This window comes from Lipotes vexillifer, unplaced genomic scaffold (genome assembly GCF_000442215.2).
Source record: "Lipotes vexillifer unplaced genomic scaffold, Lipotes_vexillifer_v1.1 scaffold162, whole genome shotgun sequence".
Taxonomy (NCBI): Eukaryota; Metazoa; Chordata; class Mammalia; order Artiodactyla; family Lipotidae; genus Lipotes; species Lipotes vexillifer.
The window spans coordinates 203571-213520 of NW_006779114.1; positions in this window are offsets into that span (position 1 = coordinate 203571).

A 9950-nucleotide genomic window follows, 5' to 3' on the forward strand; every position below is an offset into this window, starting at 1 on the left:
CCCTGCCTCGTGCTCACCCATCTACTCCACTGTACTTATCTATATCCTGCTCATTTTAAGGCTTGGCTCAACTTTACTTCGTTTATACCTTCCCTATGCACCTACTCCAACTTACCTACCCTATTTCTCCAAATGTTTTAGATCTATTAATCAGTTCCACACAACTTAATGCCAAATTTTTCACTATTTATTCATGTATTTTAAATTTGGACTCTCTAATGAGATTGTAAACTTGTTGATATTAAACCTTTTAAAGACAAGAGTTTCATTCTAAAGGCTCAGCTCACTTTGCATATGAATACTTTCCTCACCCTCTCCATGTGATTCATCCCTGCCTGATGACACACTCTCTCAAGCCTCACTCTACCCATACAGACCTTTACCATAGCACCTGGAACTAATTCTTTTTTTTTTTTTTTTGGAATTTTATTTATTTTTTTATACAGCAGGCTCTTATTAGTTATCCACTTTATACGTATTAGTGTATATATGTTCAATCCCAATCTCCCAATTCATCACACCACCCCACCCCCACCCCCGCCACTTTCCCTCCTTGGTGTCCATACGTTTGTTCTCTACATCTATCTGTATCTCAATTTCTGCCCTGCAAACTCTACCATTTTTCTAGGTTCCACATATATGCATTAATATACGATATTTGTTTTTCTCTTTCTGACTTACTTCACTCTGTATGACAGTCTGTAGAGCCGTCCAGATCTCTAAAATGGCCCAGTTTCATTCTTTTTTATGGCTGAGTAATATTCCATTCTATAAGTGTACCACATTTTCTTTATCCATTTGTCTGTCGATGGGCATTAGCTTGCTTCCATAACCTGGCTATAGTAAATAGTGCTGCAATGAACATTGGGGTGTATGTGTCTTTTTGAATTATGGTTCTCTCTGGGTACATACCCCGTTGTGGGATTGCTGGGTCATATGGTAATTCCATTTTTAGTTTTTTAGAGAACCTCCAAACTCTTTCCATAGTAGCTGTATCAATTTACATTCCCACCAACAGTGCAATAGGGTTCCCTTTTCTCCACAACCTATCCAGCATTTGTTGTTTGTAGATTTTCTGATGATGCCCATTCTGACTGGGCTGAGGTCATACCTCATTGTAGTTTTGATTTGCATTTCTCTAATAATTAGTGATGCTGAGCAGCTTTTCATGTGCTTCTTGGCCATCTGTATGTCTTCTTTGGAGAAGTGTCTATTTAGGTCCTCGGCCCATTTTTGGATTGGGTAGTTTGTTTTTCTAATATTGAGCTGCCTGAGCTGTTTATATATTTTGCAGATTAATTCTTTGTCCGTTGATTGGTTTGTAAATATTTTCTCCCATTCTGAGGGTCGTCTTTTCACCTTGTTTGTAGTTTCCTTTGCTTTGCAAAAGCTTTTAAGTTTCATTAAGTCCCATTTGCTTATTTTTGTTTTTATTTCCATTACTCTAGGAGGTGGATCAAAAAATATCTTGCTGTGATTTATGTCAAAGAGTGTTCTTCCTATGTTTTCTTCTAAGAGTTTTATAGTGTCTGGTCTTACATTTAGGTCTCTAATCCATTGAGTTTATTTTTGTGTATGCTGTTAGGGAGTGTTCTAATTTCATTCTTTTACATGTAGCTGTCCAGTTTTCCCAGCACCACTTATTGAAGAGACTGTCTTTTCTCCATTGTATATTCTTGTCTCCTTTGTCATAGATTAGTTGACCATAGATGTGTGGGTTTATCTCTGGGCTTTCTGTCCTATTCCATTGATCTACATTTCTGGTTTTGTGCCAGTACCATTTGTCTTGATTACTGTGGCTTTGTAGTATAGTCTGAAGTCAGGGAGTCTGATACCTCCAGCTCCATTTTTTGCCCACAAGACTGCTTTGGCTATTTGGGGTCTTTTCCGTCTCCATACAAATTTTAAGATTTTTTGTTCTAGTTCTGTAAAAAATGACATCGGTAATTTAACAGGGATTATATTGAATCTGTAGATTGCTTTGGGTAGTATAGTCATTTTCACATGATTGATTCTTCCAATCCAAGAACATGGTATATCTCTAAATCTGTTTGTATCATCTTTAATTTCTTTCATCAATGTCTTATAGTTTTCTGCATACAAGTTTTTTATCTCCCTAGGTAGGTTTCTTCCTAGGTATTTTATTCTTTTTGTTGTCATGGTAAATGGGAGTGTTTCCTTAATTTCTCTTTCAGATTTTTCATCATTAGTATATAGGAATGCAAGAGACCTGTGTATTAATTTTGTATCCTGCAACTTTACCAAATTCACTGATTAGCTCTAGTAGTTTTCTGGTGGCATCTTTAGGATTCTCTATGTATAGTGTCATGTCATCTGCAAACAGTGACAGCTTTACTTCTTCTTTTCCAATTTGTATTCCTTTTATTTCTTTTTCTTCTCTGATTGCCGTGGCTAGGACTTCCAAAACTATTTTGAATAATAGTGGTGAGAGTGGACATCCTTTCTTCTCCTGATCTTTGAGGAAATGCTTTCAGTTTTTCACCATTGAGAATGATGTTTGCTGTGGGTTTGTCATATATGGCCTTTATTATGTTGAGGTTGGTTCCCTCTATGTCCACTTTCTGGAGAGTTTTTAAGCATAAATGGGTGTTGAAATTTGTCAAAAGTTTTTACTGCATCTATTGAGATGATCATATGGTTCTTCTTCAATTTGTTAATAGGGTGTACCAGAGTGACTGATTTGCGTATATTGAAGAATCCTTGCATCACTGGGATAAATCCCAATTGGTCACGGTGTATGATCCCTTTAATGTGCTGTTGGATTCTGCTTGCTAGTATTTTGTCAAGGATTTTTGCATCTATATTCGTCAGTGATACTGGCCTGTAATTTTCCTTTTTTATAGCATCTTTGTCTTTGGTATCAGGGTGGTTTTGGTATCAGGGTGATGGTGGCCTCATAGAATAAGTTTGCAAGTGTCTCCTGCAGAGGCAGGGGTCGGGGGCTGTGGCTCACTGTGAGGACAAGGACACTGTCAGCAGAAGTATTCCTTAGCATGAGTCCACTGTTATCCCCACCAAAGAGCCGGGTAGATTCCAGTGTTGGGTTGTCTCAGGCCAAACAACCAACAGGGAAGGAACCCAGCCCCACCCCTCAGCAGACAAGCATATTAAAGTTTTACTGAGCTCTGCCTACCAGAGCAATACCCACCTCTACCCACCACCAGTCCCTCCCATAAGGAAACTCACACAAGCATCTTAGATAGCTCACCCACCAGAAAGCAGACAGCAGACGCAAGAAGAACTACAGTCCTGCAGCCTGTGGAACAAAAAACACATTCACAGAAAGATAGACAAGATGAAAAGGCAGAGGGATATGTACCAGATGAAGGAACAAAATAAAACCCAAGAGAAACAACTAAATGAAGTAGAGATAGGAATCCTTCCAGAAAAATAATTCAGAATAATGATAGTGAAGATGATCCAGGACCTCAGAAAAAGAATGGAGGCAAAGATCGAGAAGATGCAAGAAATGTTTAACAAAGACCTAGAAGAATTAAAGAACAAACACCTAGAAGGATTAAAGAACAAACAAACAGAGATGAACAATACAATAACTGAAAAGAAAAATACACTAGAAGGAACCAATAGCAAAACAACTAAGGCAGAGAACAGATAAGTGACCTGGAAGACAGAACGATGAAATTCACTGCTGCAGAACAGAATAAAGAAAAAAGAATGAAAAGAAATGAAGACAGCCTAAGAGACCTTGGGAAAACATTAAATGCAAAAACATTCACATTATAGGGGTCCCAGAAGGAGAAGAGAGAGAGAAAGGACCCGAGGAAATATTTGAAGAGATTATAGTCAAAAACGTTCCTAACATGGGAAAGGAAATAGCCACCCGAGTCCAGAAAGCACAGAGAGTCCCAGGCAGGATAAACCCAAGGAGAAACACACTGAGACACATAGTAATCAAACTAACAAAAATTAAAGACAAAAAAAATTATTGAAAGCAACAAGGGAAAAATGACAAATAACATACAAGGGATCTCCCAGAAGGTGAACAGCTGATTTCTCAACAGAAACTCTACAAGCCAGAAGGGAGTGGCATGCTATATTTAAAGTGATGAAAGGGAAGAAGCTACAACCAAGATTACTCTACCCAACAAGGACCTCATTCACATTCAGTGGAGAAATCAAAAGCTTTACAGACAAGCAAAAGCTAAGAGAATTCAGCACCACCAAACCAGCTTTACAACAAATGCTAAAGGAACTTCTCTAAGTGAGAGACACAAGACAAGAAAAGGACCTACAAAAACAAGCCCATAACAATTAAGAAAATAGTCATAGGAACATATATATTGATAATTACCTTAAATGTAAGTGGATAAAATGCTCCAACCAAAAGACACAGGCTCACTGAATGGATACAAAAACAAGACCCATATATATGCTGTCTACAAGAGACCACTTCAGACCTAGGGACACATACAGACTGAAAGTGAGGGGATGGCAAAAGATATTCCATGCAGATGAAATCAAAAGAAAGCTGGAGCAGCAATACTCATATCAGATAAAATAGAGTTTAAAATAAAGAATGTTTCAAGACACAAGGAAGGACACTACATAATGATCAAGGGATCGATCCAAGAAGAAGATATAACAATTGTAGATATATATGCACCCAACATAGGAGAACCACAAAACATAAGGCAACTGCTAACAGCTATAAAAGAGGAAATCGACAGTAACACAATAATAGTGGAGGACTTTAACACCTCACTTACACCAATGGACAGATCATCCAAACAAAAAATTAATAAAGAAACACAAGCTTTAAATGACACAATAGACCAGATAGATTTAATTGATATTTATAGGACATTCCATCCAAAAACAGCAGATTACACTTTCTTCTCAAGTGCACAGGGAATATTCTCCAGGATAGATCACATCTTGGGTCACAAATCAAGCCTGAGTAAATTTAGAGAAAATTGAAATCCTATCAAGCATCTTTTCCGACCACAACACTATGAGATTAGAAATGAATTACAGGGAAAAAAAACTGTAAAAAACACAAACACATGGAGGATAAACAATACGTTACTAAATAACTAAGAGATCACTGAAGAAATCAAAGAGGAAATCAAAAAATACCTAGAGACAAATTACAACAAAAACACGATGATCCAAAACCTATGGGATGCAGCAAAAGCAGTCCTAAGAGGGAAGTTTATAGCAGTACAAGCCTACCTCATGAAACAAGAAAAATCTCAAATAAACAATCTAACCTTACACCTAAATGATCTAGAGAAAGAAGGACAAACAACACCCAAAGTTAGTAGAAGGAAAGAATTTATCAAGGTCAGAGCAGAAACAAATGAAATAGAAACAAAGAAAACAATAGCAAAGATCAATAAAATTAAAAACTGGTTCTTTGAGAAGATAAACAAAATTGATAAACCATTAGCCAGACTCATCTAGAAAAAGAGGGAGAAGACTCAAATCAATTAAATTAGAAATGAAAACGGAGAAGTTACAAAAGAAACCACAGAAATACAAAGCATCCTAAGAGACTACAAGCAACTCTATGCCAATAAAGTGGACAACCTGGAAATAAATGGACAAATTCTTTGAAAAGTATAACCTTCCAAGACTGAACTAGGAAGAAATAGAAAATATGAACAGACCAATAACAAGTTAATTAAGTTGAAACTGTGATTAAAAATCTTCCAACAAACAAAAGTCCAGGACCATATGGCTTCACAGGTGAATTCTAAAAAGCATTTAGAGAAGAGCTAACACCCATCCTTCTGAAACTCTTCCAAAAAATTTCAGAGGAAGGAACACTCCCAAACTCATTGTATGAGGCCACCATCACCCTGATACCAAAACCTGACAAATATGCTACAAAAAAAGAAAATTACAGACCAATATCACTGATGAATATAGATGCAAAAATCCTCAACAAAATACTAGCAAACAGAATCTGACAACACATTAAAAGGATCATACACCATGATCAAGTGCGATTTATCCAAGGAATGCAAGGATTCTTCAATATATGCAAATCAATGTGACACACCATATTAACAAATTGAAGAAGAATAACCATATGATCATATCAATAGATGCAGAAAAAGCTTTTGACAAAATTCAACACCCATTTATGATAAAAACTCTCCAGAAAGTGGACATAGAGGGAACCTACCTCAACATAATAAAGGCCATATATGACAAACCCACAGCAAACATCATTCTCAATGGTGAAAAACTGAAAGCATTTCATCAAAGATCAGGAGAAGACAAGGATGTCCACTCTCACCACTATTATTCAAAATAGTTTTGGAAGTCCTAGCCATGGCAATCAGAGAAGAAAAAGAAATAAAAGGAATACAAATTGGAAAAGAAGAAGTAAAGCTGTCACTGTTTGCAGATGACATGACACTATACATAGAGAATCCTAAAGATGCCACCAGAAAACTACTAGAGCTAATCAGTGAATTTGATAAAGTTGCAGGATACAAAATTAATACACAGAGGTCTCTTGCATTCCTATATACTAATGATGAAAAATCTGAAAGAGAAATTAAGGAAACACTCCCAAAAAGAATAATTTACCTAGGAAGAATCCTACCTAGGGAGACAAAAGACCTGTATGCAGAAAACTGTAAGACACTGATGAAAGAAATTAAAGATGATACAAACAGATTTAGAGATATACCATGTTCTTGGATTGGAAGAATCAATCATGTGAAAATGACTATACTACCCAAAGCAATCTACAGATTCAATATAATCCCTATTAAATTACCGATGTCATTTTTTACAGAACTAGAACAAAAAATCTTAAAATTTGTATGGAGACGGAAAAGACCCCGAATAGCCAAAGCAGTCTTGTGGGCAAAAAATGGAGCTGGAGGTATCAGACTCCCTGACTTCAGACTATACTACAAAGCCACAGTAATCAAGACAAATGGTACTGGCACAAAACCAGAAATGTAGATCAATGGAATAGGACAGAAAGCCCAGAGATAAACCCACACATCTATGGTCAACTAATCTATGACAAAGGAGACAAGAATATACAATGGAGAAAAGACAGTCTCTTCAATAAGTGGTGCTGGGAAAACTGGACAGCTACATGTAAAAGAATGAAATTAGAACACTCCCTAACAGCATACACAAAAATAAACTCAATGGATTAGAGACCTAAATGTAAGACCAGACACTATAAAACTCTTAGAAGAAAACATAGGAAGAACACTCTTTGACATAAATCACAGCAAGATATTTTTTGATCCACCTCCTAGAGTAATGGAAATAAAAACAAAAATAAGCAAATGGGACTTAATGAAACTTAAAAGCTTTTGCAAAGCAAAGGAAACTACAAACAAGGTGAAAAGACGACCCTCAGAATGGGAGAAAATATTTACAAACCAATCAACGGACAAAGAATTAATCTGCAAAATATATAAACAGCTCAGGCAGCTCAATATTAGAAAAACAAACTACCCAATCCAAAAATGGGCCGAGGACCTAAATAGACACTTCTCCAAAGAAGACATACAGATGGCCAAGAAGCACATGAAAAGCTGCTCAGCATCACTAATTATTAGAGAAATGCAAATCTACAATGAGGTATGACCTCAGCCCAGTCAGAATGGGCATCATCAGAAAATCTACAAACAACAAATGCTGGATAGGTTGTGGAGAAAAGGGAACCCTATTGCACTGTTGGTGGGAATGTAAATTGATACCACCACTATGGAGAACAGTATGGATGTTCCTTAAAAAAACTAAAAGTAAAATTACCATATACCCAGCAATCCCACTACTGGGCATATACCCAGAGGAAACCATAATTCAAAAAGAGTCATATACTCCAAAGTTCATTGCAGCACTGTTTACAAGAGCCAGGCCATGGAAGCAACCTAAATGACCATTGACAGATGAATGGATAAAGAAAATGTGGTACACTTATACAATGGAATATTACTTCGCCATAAAAAGGAACGAAATTGGGTCATTTGTAGAAATGTGGATAGACGTAGAGACTGTCATACAGAGTGAAGTAAGTCAGAAAGAGAAAAACAAATATCGTATATTAATGCATATACGTGGAACCTAGAAAAATGGTCCAGATGAACCGGTTTGCAGGGCAGAAATTAAGACAAAGATCTAGAGAACAAACATATGGACACCAAGGGGGAAAGTGGCCAGGGGGGTGGTTGTGGTGTAAGAATTGGGAGATTGGGATTGACATATATACACTAATATGTATAAAATGGATAACTAATAAAACCTGCTGTGTGAAAAAATGAATAAAATAAAATTCAAGAAAAAAAAAAGAAACTTTTCTTTGCATGTTTACCACTACACATAATGGTCATGAACTCTTGAAAGCATCTGTGTACAAAGATGGAATCTATGTAACACACTGCTTTTTTATGACGACATGCCCTTTATAGCATTTGCTGTGTGATGACTCAGTTCAATTATTCCACCACTTGTCTTTATTTGTACCACTTGTAAAACTTTCCCTAATTTATACATGAAGGCTCCACTTGGATTGAACACATCATTCAGGTATTATATTTACTTCCTGTGTTTTTTTTTCTCTCATTGGCCTATAACAATCAAAGTAGTTCATAATTCCCTTGCATCACATTGCTTTCTACAAACAAATGAAAAACTTGATGGATTGACTTTTCTATGAAATGTCTTTTAATTTTGAACTATCTCTCCAAAAAAAGAAGTTTGACTTTGGTAAAAGAGTTAAACATGAGTACTACTTTGAACACATAGCTCACCGTATAGTGGCCCTGGTGAGCAGAGGTAATTTTCACACTTAGAATTTAATACTATTATTTAAGGACATGGATTTTAAACCTATGCAGGGCCACTGAAAGGGATGTATCTCTGTGAAAGAAGGACTAGAAAAACTCTCCCCACTGTCTCAGAGAGATTCAAAGGGAACTTGTCAATGCTTAGGTCTTTAGGTATGAAAAACAAAACAAAACAACATATCAAAAATCCCAAGTTTTCTCCATGTATAGGTTTGGAACTTCCAGCATGGTCCAGGAAAAACTGCCCTGCCCCCATTCCCAAAATGAAAAAGTTAATGTAAAAACTTGTCCCCATTGGTGGTACCACTCAGCAGCCTGGAAAAAACAAAAATCAAATAAACAAATAAGCTACTTTGGAGAGTACTTCCAAATCCAAGTCTTCACTGAAAAAAATTCCCACTGAAGATAAACTCACATTTTTAAAATTACAAAACAAAGGAGGAAACAATTCACCATGTGTGAAAGTTATCAGATTCAATAAACAGCAGATTGATACATTCTCAAAACGTCCCTCCCCCAAACTTCAGCTTACAGCACTACAAAATACAAATGTTTAAAATAGTTTAAGAGATAAGAAAAAATAGAAAGCACAGCAAAATGATATACTATAAAAGGCAAGCTTTAAAAAACAGAACTTCTAAAAATAAAATTTGAAAAATATAGTTGTAACTTGAAACATTTATTCCCTAAATAGAGAATTCATGACCTAAGATATAGATCTCGGGAAACGTATACAGTATGTGAATCTCAAAGGGTTTATTTAAGAAACGGAAAACATGAAAGAGAGTTTAAGAGACATGGAAGAAAAAGGGAGATGTCCAATGTCTATCTAATAGGAATTTCCAAGGAGAGACTGGACAGTGAAAGGGAGGCAGTGTTTCAAAAGATAATGACTGAGAATTTTCTTGAATTAATGAAAGACATGAATGCTCAGGACAAAGAATTACAGAACACTTAAATAAAAGAAAATATTAAAACAACCAGGGATTTTTAAAAAAATTACACTAAAAGTGAACATTAGTTAAAATGACAGTAGACTCCAACAGAACTGAACAAATTCAGAGTTAATCGAATAGAAATTTCAAATCTGTCAACTTAGAATTCTATCCCCAGCTAAATTATCATTCAGTTGGAAGGCTA